This window comes from Sminthopsis crassicaudata, chromosome 4 (genome assembly GCF_048593235.1).
Source record: "Sminthopsis crassicaudata isolate SCR6 chromosome 4, ASM4859323v1, whole genome shotgun sequence".
Taxonomy (NCBI): Eukaryota; Metazoa; Chordata; class Mammalia; order Dasyuromorphia; family Dasyuridae; genus Sminthopsis; species Sminthopsis crassicaudata.
In genome coordinates this window covers 468,827,324-468,846,389 of record NC_133620.1, presented here as the reverse complement: position 1 = coordinate 468,846,389, position 19,066 = coordinate 468,827,324, and the positions used below count along the sequence as shown (strand labels likewise).

General features: G+C 47.3%; 1 protein-coding gene across 5 annotated transcripts in view; it reads left to right on the top strand.

Annotated features, from left to right (window-relative positions):
- The window catches only part of MAP3K13 (mitogen-activated protein kinase kinase kinase 13), a 75,365-nt gene that overhangs the window by 1,215 nt on the left and 55,084 nt on the right, over positions 1–19,066 (top strand). The window contains exon 1 of one of the 5 annotated variants that reach the window (XM_074264253.1): positions 2,644–2,779. The exons of 2 other annotated variants lie outside the window; for them this stretch is intronic. The gene's annotated coding sequence lies outside the window, so the exon portion shown is untranslated. Of the gene's footprint in view, positions 1–2,643; positions 2,780–10,714; positions 10,920–19,066 lie in introns of those variants that run through there. 2 more of the 5 variants (XM_074264256.1, XM_074264254.1) reach the window with 2 other exon arrangements.

Here is a 19,066-nt window from a genome sequence, read left to right as displayed (position 1 = left end):
CTCTCAGCCTCAGTTTCTTCATCTGTAAAATGGGGATAATAACAGCACCCACCTCCCATGGTTTGCATAAGGACCAAAGAAGGAAGTAGAATGTGTAAAGTCCTTTGCTAATTGTCCGAGACTCAGTCAGTACTGGCTATACTATTAAATGCATGTTGGACTGAAACCATGTGGCAGGTGCCCAATTGTCTTGAGCGGCAGAAAGCCAAGATGAAGCACCCGTTACACTTAATGCAACAGGATGAGGGGCGCTCTGATGTTCTCCTCCTGTGCTTCTCCCAGTAACAGCAAGTTCCTCAAGGATGGTTATTATTAGAATTTTAACCTAATTCTCTAGGTTATTAGAGAAGCCTTAATTAAGGCTTCTCTACAAGGCTCTGTCCTGGTGCTAGAGCCAAAAAGAGGGAAAAGCGTTCCTGCCCTCAAAGAGCTTATGGCCTCCTGGGGAATGGGCAGAATACGCTGAAAGTGTATTGAGGACTGAACACTAATAACCAGCATGATCCCAAAGGGCTTCCTGAAGGAGGTGGCCCCTATGCTAAGTTTTGAACAGGCAGAAGGGAGAAAAGGGGGTCTTCTGGGCATGGGCGGGGAGGAGGAGGGTGAAGTCTGTCCTAGGGCCTGGAGGTAGGAAATGGGAGTGCAGGATCAGGGAATAGTCTGGCTAAGAGAGAGCACAGGAAGGAAGGGAATGCAGAATCTTTGGGAGCACAGACTGCTTCTGCCTTTGTATTTATGTCTTCAGCGTCTAACCCAGTCAGTGCCGGACACACAGTAGGTGCCTCATAAAGACCCAATGACTGATTAAAATGTAAATGGCGGGCTGAGTAGCCTACATTTTGTCCTGGATGGACGAGGGAGCACCCCGAAAGGAGGAGAGAGCTTGGCGCACAGAAGGCACTTCATAAATGATTATTGATTCATTGATAGAATGTGAGATCACCCAGAGTTTTTTTGGCTTCATTTCCCAAGGACCCATCACAGTCCTTGGCATATAGTAGGCATTTCATAAATGTTTGGGGCTTGATTGATTGAAAGAACTGATACTGTAGGAAGATGGATTGGCAAGGGCAGAACCTGGAAGCAGAGATACCGGAAGGTGAAACTCCCATCATTGCCTTCCAACTTTGTCTCTAGTGGTCCCTTTACATCCACTCCACTCTCGCTGCTCCCTTCCACGTCCATGGGCCGGCCTTCCCCTCGGCTAGTTCTCCAGGCCCCAGGCTATGGCTACCTCTTCCATGAGGTCTTCCCTGAATAATCAGATGCAGCAGAGCCTTTCTCCAGGGGCCTCTTGGGAGGCCTTCTGGGCACCCAACCTCAGTACTTACTCAGTTATCTGTGATTTCTTGGGGCTGCGGCCTTCTTCCAGCCAAACCTAGCCCAGGAGGTAGGCTTTCTAGTTTCTCTCTTCAGATCAAGCCCTCGCCGGACACCCCTGCTCTGTCCTTCAGTGACTAGATACGTGGCAGGGCTCCATACCTGAAACCTTTCCTCTACTTCTAGTCGTTTGAGGTTAAACATGGTCACCCGGATACCACAATGAGGTCTGGGAACCGGGTCCTCTATTTTTCCTTGTTTCCTTCCTTTCCTTTTTCTTCTCCCTTTCATTCATTCTTTTTTAAAATTTTATTTAGTATACTCTAATTTACTGTTTGTGCTTTCCCCTGACCGAAATGTAACCTTCTTAAGGGTAAGGACTGTTCTCTGGTGTTTCTAGTGTCTAGTGCAGTTTCCTTCACAGGGTCTAAGTGATCCTTTTAAGTTGGTTAAACACATTGCTTTGTTTGAAGTAATTTACAGCAAATCTCACACTTATCGATGTTTTGGCCAAAGTGCAACAAGCCTTGAAGGGAGACTCCTGACACAATACCCAGAGATTTTTAAAGTGCATGGATGCACGTGTGCACATACACGCACACACACACACGCACACTTTTCCTTCATCATTCCTGGCCATTATTGCCAGCTACAACAATTTTCCTGCCTCGGATACAGTGTCCACCAAACCAGAGATAAGTCACTCACACTCTCAGGGTCCCCCTGCAATTCTCTGAGATTGGGGGAGCCGAACATCTGCAAAGAGGGAGTTTCCTCACCTGAGAGTGCCACTAAAATTCTAGGTCCTGGATTTAGAATGACCTATGAGGCAGGAAGTGCCAGTACTATTCTCTCCCTTCCACAGATGAGAACTTGGCTGTGTAAGGATGGAGTCAGGATTTGAACCCACTTCTTCTGAAAGCAGGGCCTTGCTCCTTCCACAAAGCAAGGTCTTTCTTTTGGAGTATTTGCCCAAAGATGTTAGGATTACAAGGTGATAACTCAGGTTGTCTAAACAATTCTCTGGCTCAGAATTCACAGCTTTGGTTCAGGCCTTTGAAGGGAGTTTACACCTTTGGACTTCTGAGGTAGAGTTTATATGTTTAAAGGAGTTTGCACCTTTAGAGGGAGCAAGTTCATTGGTTGAAGTGTTTCCCATTGGCCCCTGAGTTCTCATTAGCCCATTCTCTGCTAGGTTAAAAGAGGAGGGCAATAGGGCAAGGAGTCTAGTCTGACTGGGAAACTGAGTTGAGACGGCAGAATGGAAGGATAACTTAGAGACAACCGGACCTTTACATTTTGGCGCCCAATGTGGGGCAAGGACTTATTCTGAGCCCTTCAGAGGAGCTAGCCCAGACCTTTACAATTTGGCGCCTGAACAGGGACAGACAAGAGCCTGATTCCAGTGGAAAAGCCTCTGATCCAGATCTCAGTGGAAAAGTCTCTCTGACCCAGAAGTGTGAGTAACAAGGAAACTTGTTGAATTGTTCAAATAAGTCGAATTGGTCTTTTTGCAGACAAGGCTGCCATCCTGAGGGATCTGCTCTAGACCTAAGGCAGGTTGATTCAGACCTTCTCAGAATTAACTCAGTGATTGCTTTCATTGAGTTAAAACAAAATCTTTAGGACTTGGCTAGTTTTTTGAAGTCTCAGGTTTTTAGCTCCATCCAAGTGCTTTGGAAGGTCTGGGATGGAACTTTTCTGCTTTGAAGAAGCTCTTTGCACACTGTCCCTACCCCCCAAATAAATAGGCCACGGCCCTGCCTTTTGGCCAGTCCACGTGAGCCTTCCCTGAGCTCCCAGGCCAAAGGCCACATGCTAGAAGGAAGCGTTGGGAAGAGCCACTGCTGAGCCTCCTGGTCCCAGCGTTGGAGACCAGGAATCTGCAGACATTCCCGTCCTTCCTTGGATCATGGGGCTATTCTAATGAGAGTACCCAGATGGCAGGACGGGGCACCGTCTCATTTAGATCAAAATGGAAAGGAAATGGAAAGTTTTAGGGAAACTAAATTTTGTTTTGGAACTAATTTAGGTAATACAAATACAAAGGAAAACTCTGCCTTCTAGGATCTTATATTCTAATGAAAGAGCATTGTAAAGTCAGTCTTGGGGCCCTTCCAACTCTCAACCTGTGGTCCTGTGGGCTGATCAGTATCTACCACAGAGGGGCCAGATTTGGGATGGTCTGCCTCCACTTTCCTTAAGAGAAGGAGCCCTGTTCTCCTTCCATAGGGGTTTGCCTTTTTTCCCCTTGAGTTTGTGGGCACGACTATGGTGGCTTATCTGTGTTGACAGCATGAGCTGTAAGGGAAACTTGGAACAACAGTCGATGTTCAGTGTCAAAGGGAAATTGGGAGAAGGAAATACACCATCAAAAAGAGTAGAAAGGCGTTCTCAAGGTCTTTATTTTGATTATCCCTAAATTCCCTTAAAAAAAAAAAAAGACAAAAGATCCATGTGAAAAAATAAAAGGCATGAAATGTCAATTCTCTCTTTGGAGGAAGTGCATGTGTGTGTATGTGTGAGTGTGTGTGAAGCAATTCCAGGTAGTCTTTTCAATACCCCAAAAGTTTCAGTCATGGCTTCCATCCAAACATAGATGTTAGGGAAAGGGACATTTGAGGGAAGTTGGATATTTTATTAATTTAGAGACCCATTTACTTTTAAATGGATTAGTGCATTAGCCATCTTATGAAAAGGAAGACACAGCCCTAAGAGCTTAAGGATTTTCAATAGCTTGTAACTAAGCACTCTCTGTTCCCTAGCTGACAAGCCGGCTTATTCTCGTTAATAAAAATATTGGCTAAGTCAACTTTGTTAACAACTAGAAGTTTTCTTCATATTCCCCCGGGGTTTCCGAATCTTAGAGAAGTGTTCAAGGAGGGGTTATTGGGATTTTGGAATCCCAAGGATCATTCAGTCAACAAGCATTTATTGAGTGCCTATTATATGACAAGCCTGGTCTTGGCTTTCCAAGAACCACTAAGACAAACAGTTCCTGTCCTCAAAGAGCTTGGCTTGGACTTGCCGGGTGAGACATGTACATGTAGAGCTATCTGCAAAATAAATCAGGACAGAGGGATGTTGGAGGTGGGAGGGCTTCTAAAAAATTCCAAGATGAGGAGGGAGGGCATTCTGGCCTTGGTACCAAAGTACCTTTGGGAGAGATTGCATACATTTATTAAGCACTTACTGTGTGCTGAGAATACAAATAGAAGCTGAAAGAAGCTTACATTCTAATGGGGGAAGGTGATATATAAAAGAGGGTTGTCCAGTGGTAGTTCAGACTGTTTAGGAAAGTCAGAAACTTGGACAAGACTAGCTTGTGACCTCCTGAAATTCTGGGTGTGAGAGGAGCCATCCAATCCTAGGAAGAGGGTCCTGTGAATTCCAGGGCTGGAGGGAGCCCCTCTTGGGCCTGGGAGATGGAATGGAAATAGGGTCTGGAGAGGAATGAATGGGGGAGATGGTTTTCCTGTGTGCTGAAGAGTTAGAAGGCTCCTTTGGATGGATCTGAGGGGAGAGAATGAAAGAAAGAAGAAAAGTTTGATAAATGCTTAAAATCTGGGTGTATAAACAGAAAAGCTCCACAGTTGTTTTCAAGAAGCTCTCTTTTCTAATTAGGGAAAACAACACCTTTACTGTAGGCAAATTCTGATGCAAATGTCCCAAGACTTCACTGTTGGGCTGATTAGGGACCCTTAGGGTGCTTCTGCCATGTAGGGCAAGAGATCACCATCATTGGGAAGAGGGGAGAGGGCTAAGGTTCTGAGGACCCTGCTTGGCTACGTGACTGGTCACCCTATGGGGTTGCCTGGGGGAGGGGCCGTGAAAGGGAATAATGTGGAATAAATCCGTAAGGTCAAGCTGACTAGGGATAAAGTTAATCCTAGAGGTAATAGGGAGGCGAAAAAAATACCAAGAATATCAGTCGATAATATTTGTTTTTCATTCTTGGTTCAAAGTTCAGGATTTTCTTAAGCATTTCCTTAACATGTGGAGGTTTTGACTTTGGGATTATTTTGTTTTATTTTTTATTTATTTGCTTGTTTATTACTTTTCAGTGAAACTAGCTCAGCTGGCTGCCTTATTTTTACCCTTAAAGGGAATCTTTTCAGTTTGTGGAATACTTTCTTGGTTTCCTTGATCATTGTTCCTTTCTTACTTAAAGGGGCCACTGGACTGTGTCCTCCTTGATCTGACTTTCTCTTCCATGCCGTAGATCGTAGCCCACGAGTTTCTGCTGCTCATCTCTGTGTCTTTTGTCCGTGGCCTCCTATGAGTTCCACACCCAGAATCCAGCAGGGCCCCTTCTTTGCTTTCCGATGACATCCCAGGGAAACATGGGGCTGTTCACTCTGTCATCCCTCATCCTTGCCTCAACCCATAACACAGAGAATCCTTTTCTTAAAGACTCAGTTAATCTCAAAGCAAGCAAAGTCTGGACTGTTTCTTTATAGTGGGGACTTTGCTTTGGGCTCTCAAGGCCCTGTAGTTCACAGGATCCTAGATGGATCTTATCCATCTCTCTCCTTTTACACTTCCTCCCACCAGTTATGCTACCTCTTACATCAGTGGAACAAGTTTCCAGAGGGCAGCTGAGCACCTGTCCCCTCAGGGTTTCTAGTCCAAGTAGTCTTCCCTTCGATAATTAGCTTTTGTGAAGTGCCTTTATGGCAAAGCAACAGTTATAGCTACAACCACCCCCCTCTACTTCCAAAATCTGGGACACACTCTTTCATAGTGGGAAACTTGTAGATGCCTCTGAGTCACACATGGCTGAAAGGTCACTCACTCCTCTTGGTCACTAGAGCTCTCCGTCTGAGGAGCCCTTGGGGAGTTCCCTTTATGTGTACCCAAGTGCCTTGCTGAGGTCTGAGGGTTTGGGTCACTGAAGAGTCCCAGGCTGACACTTCCCTGAAACTCTTCCTGTTTGGGGTGGCCGTCTAAGTGCATCGGTGTTTTTCAGTGACCTCCGTGAGTTTCCCACTGATCCAGCTGGATCCATGGTCTCCTACTGGTCCAACTTCTCCAGTAACTCCATTTAACTCCAATAACAATAATTTGACTCCAATAAGTCAAAGGGGAGGGCTAAGCCAAAACCCCCACAAAACCATCTCTTTCCTCTTCCCCCTAAAATTCTCTACGAGAATTAGAATCTTCCACAGTAGAGGTCTTCCACAGGCAGATTGAACTACCACCTGATTATACGCTTGCCAAACACAGGTTAGAATAAAGGCGTTCACAAGGTGTAGACCATCTTGTTTTCACATGTTTAAAACCTGATCTGCCATTGATTGACTAGGTTAGGGTTAGAGAGATGAAGGGATTTGTACAGGATTGCACAGGAAATAGTGACAAGTTTTTGAAAATACACAGACAAGATCCTTCTTGTTCTGGCCACTGTTTCCATAGCATTTGCTGTACATATATCTTAGCTGAGTGTCACGAACCCTCATTTCCCAACAATCCTAGGAAATGGGTCCTTCTGGCTCTAGGACATAAGACTCAGACATGAGTGTCAGGGCAGACTGGGCAGGAATGTCCTCCCTAAATTCTAGGCTGACCTTTGCCCACTCTGCCACGTCTGCTGTCTTCCTAATGTCCATTCCTTCATAGCTTCTCCTCTCAAGAGGCCTTTTTCAGCTTTCACAGTCTTGGTAAGAATGTCTCTCTCTTCCTACCAGAGATTTTTGTCCGTCTAGTTGACAGCCGTCTCCTTCCAGCACCCAGGGATGGGAGGGAAAGGGTTAGTAGCCAGCTGCAGCCTCCAAGGCCCTGGAGTGGGACAGTTCCCATGGCACACTGTGTCCATTGTGGGGTGAGCTACAGGGCACTGGACAGAGTCCTAAGGGGGTGTCCAGGAATACCAAAGCCTGAGCTGATGTGTGAGGATGGGCCAGGGGAAGGAGCATGGCGAGAAGGCCACAGTGCTTCTGAGAGAGGAACCAAGAGGGGCCACAAAAGCAGGCCTGGAGGCTCCTGGAACTGTCCGAGTCTAGCTTGCTTTACCAGGACTTGCTGGTGGGGATTCAGGAACCAGGTAGGGGTGCCATGTGGCAGCTCCCTCTACCCCCACAGTACAGGAGAGAATTCCCAAGCAGAATAATGGGGTGCAGCCTCTACCAATCAGCAGTGGCCAGAGGCTCCTCTTGTCACCATGAAAAACCCTTAGGGAGGAAGATTCCTGTCCAGGCCCCAGCTGATCACAACTGTTTCTTAATAACCACACCCCCATCAGGAAGTGGCCGTGTCCATGTCAACCCTGCTCCTTCCAGGTAGGGTCTGACCCTGGTAATCTGATCATCCCTTCCCAATCCTCCCCACTTCCTTAGCATGCTGGGTAGTTCTGGCCTGGGGAAGGCACTTCCCCAGGGAATTGTACACTCCTGAGGGCTCCTGGGAGCGTCCGAAGGAAGGAGACATTTCTCCACATGGGTTCACACCCCTGGCGCTGCTCCAGGGAAAAGAAACCTGGTCCTTTCTATGACCTATGTGAGCTGGAGCCTCAGTTTCCTCTTCTGTAAATGAGGAGGTTGGACTCAGCTACTAAGCTTCCTACCAACTGTAGAGCTGTGATCCTTAAGTTCCCTGAAGTATAAGCGTCCCTAGTGGGAGCTTGCTGGCCAGCACTTGTGTGTGAGAGGGAGCTGGGAAGAGCTTGCTGGAGGTAGCGGTCACTAGGAAACAGGCCCCCACCCTGAGAATGTGGCCAGGTCTGCAGCCCATCTTCAGGGTGAGGAAGAGCAGGGGCAGGGGCTTGACTGGTCAGGGCTTATTTGGGGATGGGAGGGGTTCCCTAATTGTGGTCCTCTTTGAACAGTGGGACTGGGGGGGAGGGGGAGTGTTTTTAATTAGGCCAGACACTCCTTTTTGTTCAGAACAAATGAAATCTTCTGAGGAAGCGAACTCTGACAGTTCATGGCAGATGCAGCCTTCTCCCAGGCTGACTTGTCCTGACATTTTAGCAGACAGGACAGGAAATGCCTGACTTGGGGTCACCTGCTCTTACCGACCTGGGGTCACCCGCGCTTACCGCTCTGCTCCCACCAAGCTTGTGTCTCCCTCCTCTGAACCAGCCAGTCCCATGTTCCCTTACGGTGCCAGATTTCTTTCTAGACTCGCTCAGGCAGCACTTGGGCACTCTCCTGCCCTTCCCTCCCCTCCTCTCCCTCTGCTGCTCCCTAGTTACCTTGTATAAACACTTACTGGGCAAATGGATAGACGACTAGTCTTGGACATTTACTAAGTTTGTGACTGAGAGGAAGTCCTACATCTAAAATAGGAATAAGAATGTCACCTGGATGGGGAGAAGTTGATGAATTTTTTTTTTCTTTCTTTATGATTATTAAAGCTTTTTTCTTTCAAACCATATGCACAGATAATTTTTCAACACTGACCCTTGCATGGCCTTGTGTTCCAAATTTTCCCCTCCTTCCCTCCTCCCCTCCCCCGGATGGCAAGCAATCCAATAGATGTTAAACATGGTAAATCCAATCTTTATATAATGTTTTTGCTGCACAAGAAAGAGCAGATCAAAAAGAAAAGAAAATGAGAAAACAAAATTCAAATAAACAATAAAAAGAGTGAGAATGCTCTGTTGTGCTCCAAGTTCTCTTGGATTGTGGATGGCTCTCTTCATCACAAGATCATTGGAACTGAGCTCAATCTTGATGAAATATTAGCAATGCACTTTACCAAGCCTGAAGCTCCGAGCAAAGGCTTGCTATTCTTATTCTGTGTGTTCATTTATGCCTGGGCTGCTTATCTCTTTAGAATACTAGTTTCTTGAGGGAAGAGTCTGTTTTTGCTTTTTCTTCTGGATTCCCCAGGGCTTAGTAATTGAGGCCCTTTACCCAAGGAAGAAGATACATATCTAAAAAACTAGGCCTGGCTTTTTGAATGTCTTTTGGATTGAATTCACTTGTGACTAAGGTCCTTTCCATCCCTAATTCTGGGATCTTCTCCTCTCTGAAGGAAATCAGCTAGACCACCTTGGGTCTACTTTGTCAGACGAGGCCTACTAGGAACTGGTAGAAAGTATTCTAATGGGGTGGGGGTGGGGGATGTTACTGCAGGGGAAGGAGCTGAGGTGGAAGCCAAAGATTGTTGCTTTTGTCACGTGTGTGGTTGTGCTAGTCCCGGAACCTCCCGGTGCCTCAGTTTCCTCATTCGTAAGAAGAGGCATTGGACTAGTGTTTGGATTCTTACAAGGTGCTAAATCACTGGAACGAGTAGAGACAATAGTTATCTAATTGAGTAGGATTGATTTAATCCTACAAGAAGATGTTATGGGCCAGAACTTGAGACGAGATAATGTACTTAGTTCACACCTTTAAAGGAGTTCGCTCATTGGTTCACACATTGGATGTCACATCTTTAGAGAGCATATAAGAGGACAAGGCCCCTGGGAGGAGATTGACCACGAGGATTGGCGTTAGGGAGACTCACAAGCCCACCCACAAGCCCACTCTCTGGGAGGAGGAGTCATTCCCACCTCCACCTTTGTGCTGCTGGACTTTGGGAAGAGGAGAGCCTGAAGCTGGCAGACAAAGGGCCAGCAGCCGGAGCTCTCGGAACCAAGGAGAGAGGAAGGCTCCCGAGAACCAGCCGAGCCCCAAGTGAAGGAGACGAGATTTTGGAAGGATAAAGGAGCTGGACTTTACCTCCTGGCTGCACTGGAGGGGATTGAACTGACCTGAAACTAAGGCTGCCTCCGGAAGCTCCCCAAGAGACCTGCTCCCAGAGAAGGAGCAGCAGAACATCACAGCCTCGGCAGCTCTTTCCAGCTCCAGATCTGGAGGCTCTGATTTCTCTGTGGCTCAGTTTCCCCATCTGTAAAATCAGGGACCGTCCTGGCATAATGGGCGGAAATGCTGCCTGAGGTGGAAGGGTCCGGCTCTTAGGCTCCCTTTTGGGGGTGCGGACGAGGGCAGGGCCCTTTGCTTCCTCGGGGCTCGGTGGTCTCTGTAAATGTGGGGGGCCGCCCTACGTGCCCTGGAGCCCCTCGGGGCGCTGACTCGTCCTGGAGATAGAGCCCCCGAGAGTGGCTGGCATCGCTCTCTCGCTGCCTGATTCAGCAACGGCAGCAAACGCCCACAGGATCGCCCCCTCCCCGCCCCCCAACACACTCGCGCGCGGGCGCGCGCACCCCCCTCCCCACAGGGGCGCACGCAGGCGCGCTCGCGCGCGCGCACCCCCTCTCCCGTGCGCGCTGCCAGATCCTGTCATCGCCCTGTGTCAGAAGCCCTGTGGCACGAGCCTGATTGGCGGGCTTTGTTTATCCTGTGCCCAGATTCCTGGTCCCGGCAGGCAGGCCACGGCGCAGGGCCGCTGATTGGCCGCTCCTCACGGCGGACCCTCCCTCCCTCCCGTCTCTCGCGTGGCACACGGCACAGCCGGGGCTGCGCGGAATCCTAAAGCGGCCCGATTTCCATCCATTCATGAATCCGTGACGTCAGCCCCGGCCGGGGCTCCTTTGCAGTGGGCTGGCCGGAGCGGCGCGGGCTGCGGGTCCCGGCCTCGGCCTCCCCCCGTGCGCGGCCGCCGGCCCTCCATCTTCTCCGCGGCGGAGCGGCGCGTGCAGGACCCCTCCGGCCGTGAGTATTTCGCGGCTCCGTCCGGCCGCCCGCATCTGCCTTTATTCCGGGGCCAGATGGCTGGCGCGGGGCGTGCGCCGGCTCCGGAGGCTGGGCGCGGGGACGCGGCTCGGGAGCCGCTGACAGCTGCTGCCTTCGGCCGCCGCCGCCCGCCCGGACATTTCTCCTTTCCCCTCCCGCACGTTGCCCCCGAGCGGCCGAACTTCCCCGCGCCCGTTCGCTCGGTGGAGGGCATCGGGGGCGCAGCCGCAGCCGCCTTTCTTCGCCTCGCGTCCTCCCCCAGGCTCCCCTGCGGGACCGCTCGCGTTTCGGGGCAGCTGGGGCTGCTCGGGAGCTCGCTTTCCGGGGCTGAGAGGAAGCCCCGGGCATCTCTGCGGGCTCTGGCCGTGGCTTTACTTAAACGTAAACGGGGGAGCTCAAAGTTCGGGCGGAGAGCGCGGGGAAAGGGGGAGGGGGCGGCCCTGTGCGTGCCGGCTGTCCCCGGGAAACGCGGCCAGGGCAGCGTGGGCGCCAGTCCGCGCGCCCCCCGAGGTACGAGGTGTCCCCGGTGGAAGCTGCAGCCCCGAAGCCGCGGGGGAGGCGGGAGAGGAGGCTCTGCTCTGGTATTGGCAGCTTTCCGTGCGCTTCAGTTCCGGAGCTTTTCCCGAGGATCCCAGTGCCCAGGGCTATTTAAAGTGGCCGGGAGAAAGGGGGGGGGGGCAGCGCACGCCGTGCTGGAGGCTTCGGACATGGCACTGGCTCCTTCCCAGGAGAAGCTTCTTATTTTCCAAATTGCTCCTGTTTACAAAGGAGAAGCGGGGGAAAGGATGTTATCGAAAAAGGACGGGCTGGTCACATGGTGCCAATGGGGGATGACTGATGGACAGCCCCCGGGCTCCACGGAGAGCCTCACAATGGCAGGAAAGGAAAGCCCGCAGCACTTAGCGTGGCCCTCCCGTGGCAAATCTGGGGGAGGACATTGGCGTGAGTCACCCGGGACGGCCAGGTATGGACGGGCCGCAATCTGGGCCGCTGGAGCGATGAGATCACACCCAGAAGTAAGGGAAGTCGGCGTTTGCCTGAGTGATCAATTCTGTAGTTTGCAAAGGCCCTCCGTGAGATGAGCCTCTCCTCCGAATAGGTTTCTGAGAGGTGGCGCTTACGTTGAAAGTTTGTGATTTGTGGTTGCAGAGCTTTCAGATATCGCCAGCGAATTCCCACTGCATATCCGGGGCCAGCTGCAGTCAGCGTCCAGGTGTTGGAAATGAATTCAGAGAGCCTTCTGAGGTTTTTTAAGCACCTACTATGCGCTGTTAGGTGTACAGCATACAAAAACCAAACCCAACGCTGGCTCCTTAGGGAGAATCCAACCCACACACAGACAAGTAAACCAAAAGCAATGGCAATAATTCAAAGTGATTTCAAGAGGTAGAGAATGTTAACAACTAGAGGATGGAGAGGAAAAGAAGAGAGAAAGACAAGGGAGAAGATAGAGAAGAGACAGAGACAGAGATGGGGGGAAGTGGGAGGGAGAGGCAGAGAAAGGGGAGGAGAGAGAGAGAGAGAGGGAGGGGGAGAGAGAGGGGGAGAGAGAGGGAGGGGGAAGTGGGAGGAAAAGGAAGAGAAAGGGGAGAGAGAGAGACAGAGACAGAGATAGAGACCAAGGCAGAGATGGGGGGAAGTTCGAGGGAGAGGCAGAGAAAGGGGAGAGAGATAGAGACAGAGACAGAGATGGGGGGAAGTGGGAGGGAGAGGCAGAGAAAGGGGAGAGAGACAGAGAGAAGGAGGGAGGGGGAGAGAAAGAGAAAAGAAAAAGAAAAAAAGAAAACTCGTGTGTGTGTGTGTGTGTGTGTGTGTGTGTGTGTGTGTTCAACACTAAGTCAATCCCCACAATTTGTAGAGCATAGCCATTTTATCACTGTTTCCACTAATAATCCCTACCCAATTTTGAGGTGAAACCATTTGACTAGTATGGAAAACTGGCAAGAACTTTTGGTTCTGGATATTTAATAGCTGTAGCTTCCGAGGAAAAAGGGTCTAGCGTCCCTCCCAAAACATTAGATTGGGGGCACCCCTCCCAGGGTTTGGGGGCTATGAGTATTTTGAGAGTGTGAGCACTGCCAAGCCCAGGGATTCCTTGGGCTCCCCTCCCCATTCGGAACGGTCAGTAGCTGATATTGATGACAATGAGAAGAGTGAGCCCTTCTTTTGTCACGATTGCTTTCCTCACTTATAGATATTAAGGCTGGGCTGGAAGCAGGGCTATCCATCCCAGGGCCACTGATGTCCCAATGCTTGTAGGTACAACGTTCTGGCTCTCTCCATCAGTATCTGAGGAGAGCTGATGGTCAGGCTGTTCAGCTGGCCCATGCTGCCTTCTATCTCTCCTTCACGGTAGTTCAGAGTGAAGCTCTGCATTCTGGATCTCCACCCTGAATCCAGAAACTTCTCAGGATCTTTCAGCATTGATGCTTTCCCATTTTTTTTTTTTTTTTTTTTTTGGTGGTTGTTGTTTTTTATTTGTTTGTGGCTATCTCCCCATAGTTAATTTCAGCTACTTTTTTGGCATTTCAAATCCTTGTAGGCCTCAGGAACTATGTATGGTGCTAGGGGATGGGTGCTAAGACACAACTCTCAGTATGGTGGGCGAGGTGTGCTACATATACAAACAACATCAATAATCCTTTGCATTCCTGTCTGATTCTCTTCAAACCTGGTATTCCAAACTGGATGTACTTTTAAGACAAATCTTTAAAATAGCACTCATAATGGTAGCCTAACTTTCTTGGGTCATTCTTTTATTCCTGCATTCTAATAGGAGATTGCTTTTTTAAAACTTTTTTTTTTCCTTTTAAATCCTTTGCATTGACTGGAGCAAAAGACAAAAAAGGATAAAGGACTTCTTAAAATCCCTAGTTTGCTAAAGTTTGTAGTGGAGAAAATGCAGACTTGGAGTCAGTGATTCCAGATTCAAATTTTGCCTCTGGCAAGCTATAGTTGCATATTATATAAGGGCCCAAATCTCTCAGTCTGAATTACCTGATGTGAAACACAGAGATAAAGTACCTTCCTTCCCTTAGTCCTTTTTTAGGGAAGTACTGCAAAACCACATGGAAATGAGAGTTCACTTTGAGGATACTCTGGTGCCAGAGAAGACATGCTGATTATTAATTCGAGCTTCAAATCCTGGCTCTCTCCTTTTGTCCCATGTGATTGTGTAGTCTCCTGATTGCTATAATGTGAAGAGACACTAGCCAAGTAATATCCTTCTTCTGGGCCTCAGTTTCCCCACTTTATAATTGATGGCCTCTAAGTTCTTTTTCAACTATAAATCTATGCTGATATTTAAAAGAAAAAAAAAACTGTCAGGGTCAGTACATTCTCCCATGAGAGTTTTTCTTTATCATGGATGAAATCAATTCATCACAGTGGTAGAGTGCTGAGCCAGGTAGCAGAAAGACTCATGATCGCAGCTACTTTCTGGTTGTGTGACCCTGGACAAGTCACTTCACTCCGTGTGCCTCAGTTTCTTCATCTGTAAAGTGAGCCAGAGAAGAAAGTGGCAAACCAGTCCAGTATTTCTAGCCCCTCAATGGGGCCATGGAGAATAGGGCACAGAAACCACCCCTCTAAGACACAGCTTCTCCTTTCTCTCCCCCCATCTGGTGTTTTTATTTGGGGGAAATGTTTTGTTTTTATAGAATGGACTCTTGAGGGCAAGCATCTTTCCTATTCCCAGTGTCTACACTGTAGGTTCCTAATAATTTTAAAAATTTAATTCAATTGAAAATATATTTATTTCCATGTCTGTGGTGCCTGTAGAAAAGCAAAACAGCAGACAGTAACTCTCCCACTGTTTAATAGCAAACAATAAAATCCAGTGTAGCAGCAGCTCTCAATGGATGGCATTCTGTTTAAACAAAACAAAACAAAACAAAACTGAAGCTATTCCAGAAATTGGAATTAATTTATTTTGTAAATAGTCAAGACAATGTTGAATCCTTGAGAACTGTCACGGGTATGAGACCCTCAAGCCAGAAATCAGTCAGTAAACATTAAGCACTTTAGTGTGAGGTTTGTGTCAGGTTCTGGGAAGACAGAAAAGAGGCAAAAAACCATCTCTGCCCTCAAAGAGCTTATAATTTGCAGCTTTGTGGCTAAAACCAGTCTTAAAAACCTACCCCCTTGGATTAATACCTATCACCCCAGGAAAGGCAGCTAACATCACTGATCCTCAATTTCTCAGGCTGTATAATGGGCACAATGGTACCTGCAGCTTCTCACAGTTGCTGTGAGCTCTTTGAAATCAGCAAAGTGCCACATGAATGTAGGAGACTCAGGAAGATGACAGACAGGGATTCCTCAGGGCAGCCACATGGCTACGATGGCATTTCTAGAACAAAGAAAATGCTTTCTCCCCAACTTTGATAGTGCAAGGATGATTATGCTCCCGACTTGGCAGATGAGAAAGGGGATGATCAGAGAGGTTAAGTGACATTTCCCAAGGTCACACAGCTAGGACATGTCAGGAGCCAGATTTCAAAACCAGATTCCCTGATCCCCAAACTTCTTCTGAGAGGCAGATCATGCTGTCATTCACCTTGGGTGGCATGGAGAGAACACTGGCATTTGAAAAATTGAAAACTTCTGTCTCTCCTCTCTCTCTTTTCTCTCTGGTCTTCCCTTTCTTCCTTTTTTTCTTTTCTCTCCTCTCTTCCTTTCTTTTCTTCTTTCCTTCCTTCCTTCCTTCCTTCCTTCCTTCCTTCCTTCCTTCCTTCCTTCCTTCCTTCCTTCCTTCCTTCCTTCCTTCCTTCCTTCCTTCCTTCTGACACTCCAGTTCTCCCTGTTGTGTCAGTTTCCCAGAATGTTGTTACTAGCTCCCTTTGGGATTCTAAAAGAGCTCTTGTGGGTTGTAGGGTGATTTCCCAATGTTAGAGTTTATTGTTCTCAGTCAGCCAGAGTTGATTAGCTTGTAGCAAGTGATATAAAGTAAGCTCCTAGTGAAATTACAGAGCATGGCAGATGATCTGTGATCCATTCTTCCCCCAAGAATCTGTCTGGTATTGGGGGAAAGTAAGCTCTGGCTTAGAGAGCTAATATGCCTAAAGGATAACCCCCTGTTCTAGAAGAACTTTGAAACTCCTTAGGTCTAGGGCAGCTTTTCTGCTGGACCTTAGGTAAAGCCTTGAATTGTCAGCCTTCCTCAGCCTTTTCTTTGTTCCTGAGGCAGATACTATAGTCAGGACTTCCAGGAGTGAAGTCCAAATTACTCCTATCCCTCAGAATTCAACAAAGGGGACTCCCCTGCTTCCCTTTAGAGAGGCTTTCTCTTCTCTCCCCTTCCAAATCTTCAAACCTGATGAGCTCAGTTTCATAAGGTCTAAGGAATATGACCAAGTTCCTCTGCTAAATAGAATAGACACTTCTCTTTCCAGCTGGGAAGATACCCAGGCCTTGTTCACTCCTACTTGACTAGCACAATGTCAAAGGTCACGCCTCAGTTCCTGGGATCCTAAATCTCTGATTCTTTCATTGCCTTTTAAAGTAAGAAACTAGCCCAATCTATATGGAATTTATGTTTCTCCTACCAAAAGACTAGGAGTAAAGGCATCAGCCTTGAAAAAGAGGCCTTCATCTTTGTACTGTGAGGGCAAAGACAAGAGGATTTCTCTTTGAGGTGTGGGAAGGGAAAAATGAGGTGAGACTAAGGGCCTCAGCTGAGAAAGTGGTAGTCATGTCCTTGAAGAGAGAAGCAAAGGTTTGGAGTAGTCAATAAGCATTTATAGGGTACCTACTATGTGCCAGGTAGTGTGTTGGGAGCCTGGTAGTCAATGAAAATTGAAATGACATTCTCTGCCCTTTAGGAGCTACATTTTAAAGGGAAAGGGGGGAACAACATGCAAGTAATTCCATGTATATGTGACATGAATGGTCTCATGATTACCGGGGGAGAGGTTGGAAGGTACGTTTTGAGCTAAGCCCTGAATGAAGTTGGGAGATGGAGATGAGGAGAAATCATCTAGGAATGAAAACGGATCAGTGAAGTAGGGTCAGGGAGTCCAGGGAGGGAGGAAACAGAACAGAAAGGGAGAACAGCATTTCATCCTGCAGGTTGCTCAGTTTAGGGGACTGGGGGAAGACAGATGGACGACATGGTCAAAATGCTTAGGAAAATTACGTTGGAAGCTGAGTAGACAATCTACTAGAGTGGGGAAGGGAATCCAATTAGCAGGCACTTATACTTCAGGAAAGTAGTCATCAGGCCCTGTGCAAGTAGAGGGAAAGGGACATAGGTGAGATTGTATTGTAGAAGATTTTAGAAGAGACAAGGTTGGCAGTGGGTGAGGTATATATGGCATGCATGGGAGTGAGAACAAAGTTGTGAGCCTCGGTGACTTGGAAGGACAGGTGGACTCTCAGCAGCAAGAAGAGAGTGGAAAGAAGAAGGGTTTGGGAAGAAAAGAATGCAATTTTTTTTTGGATTTGTAAGTTTGAAATGCTTAAGGGACATCCAACTTGAAATAGCCAAATAACAATTGTGATAGAAGAGTGGAACTGAGGAAACAGATTAAGCTTAAATAGACAGGGAATCCCAAAGGTCTTACTAAAAGGTTTTCTAAGTGAAGAAATCCTAATGCTGTATAGGAAATTATGGAGAAGGTTTCAGGAAAATCTCTATGAACTGATGCAAAATGAAGTGAACTGAACTGGAGAACAATTTACAGTACAATAGCAATTTTGACAAACAACTTTGAAAGACTTAAGAACTCCAATCAACACGATGTCCCATCACAATTCTGCAAGGGTATCTGATGAAACATGCTAGAGAACTGACAGACTCAGAGGGCAGATTGAGGCATATTTTCTTTGTTCATTTGGGTTTTTTCTTTATTGCTTTCTTTTTGGATGTAGTTAATGTGAAAATTGGCTTTGCATGACTATGCATATTTGAAAAAGATTTTGATTTTCTTGCCTACCCAATAGGTAGGGAGAAGAAGGTTAGAACTGAAAATAAACTGGATGAGATCACCAAAAAAACAAAAAAGGGTAGAAGTGACTATATAAAGATATCTAGTAAAGGAGCCCAAGGGACGGTGGGACAAATAAAGAGAAACCTCCTGGAGAAACTCTCCTAGACGGGAAAGTGACAGTGTCCAAAATCATCAAGAGTTCCAGAAGGATGAGGACTGAGTGAAGGCTATTAGGTTTGGTGATTAAGGAACAACTCCTGTGAAGAGCAGGATCCAGACTCCTTCAGAACTGAATCAAATCATTGGCAGGGCTTAAGAGGGCTCCCTTGGGTCTGCAGCAGACCCAGTCTTTATGCCCTTTAAATAATCACATGGTTTCTTTCTTTCTTCCTTTGTTTCTTCCTTCCTTCCTTCCTCCCTCCCTCCCTCTCTTCCTCTCTTCCTTCCTTCCTTCCTTTTCTTTCCTTTCTTTCCTTTCTTTCCTTTCTCTCTTTCTCTCTTTCTTTCTTTCTTTCTTTTTCTCTCTTTCTTCCTTTCTCTCTCTTTCTTTCTTTCTTTCTTTCTTTCTTTCTTTCTTTCTTTCTTTCTTTCTTTCTTTCTTTCTTTCTTTCTTTCTTTCTTTCTTTCTTTCTTTCTTCCTTCTTCCTTCCTTCCTTCCTTCCTTCCTTCCTTCCTTCCTTCCTTCCTTCCTTCCTTCCTTCCTTCCTTCCTTCCTTCCTTCCTTCCTTCCTTCCTTTCTTCCTTCCTTCCTTCCTTCCTTCCTTCCTTCCTTCCTTCCTTCCTTCCTTCCTTCCTTCCTTCCTTCCTTCCTTCCTTCCTTTCTTTCTTTCTTTCTTTTCTTTCTTTCTTTCTTTCTTTCTTTCTTTCTTTCTTTCTTTCTTTCTTTCTTTCTTTCTTTCTTTCTTTCTTTCTTTCTTTCTTTCTTTCTTTCTTTCTTTCTTTCTTTCTTTCTTTCTTTCTTTCTTTCCCTCCCCCCTCTCTCTTTCTCTTTCTCTGTCTCTTTCTCTCTGAAACTTCCCCAGATGTCTTGGAAGTTTAAAGGCCTAATTTCTTAAGGATCGTACCAAATCACAAAGTCCAAATCACTCTAGGCTTTCATTAATTGGTGAACAATAGGTTCCAGCCCAAGCCTACTTCCTCATTGTTTAAGCCTAAATTGACTCTGGGTGAATGTCAATAGCAATTGTATCTGTTTTG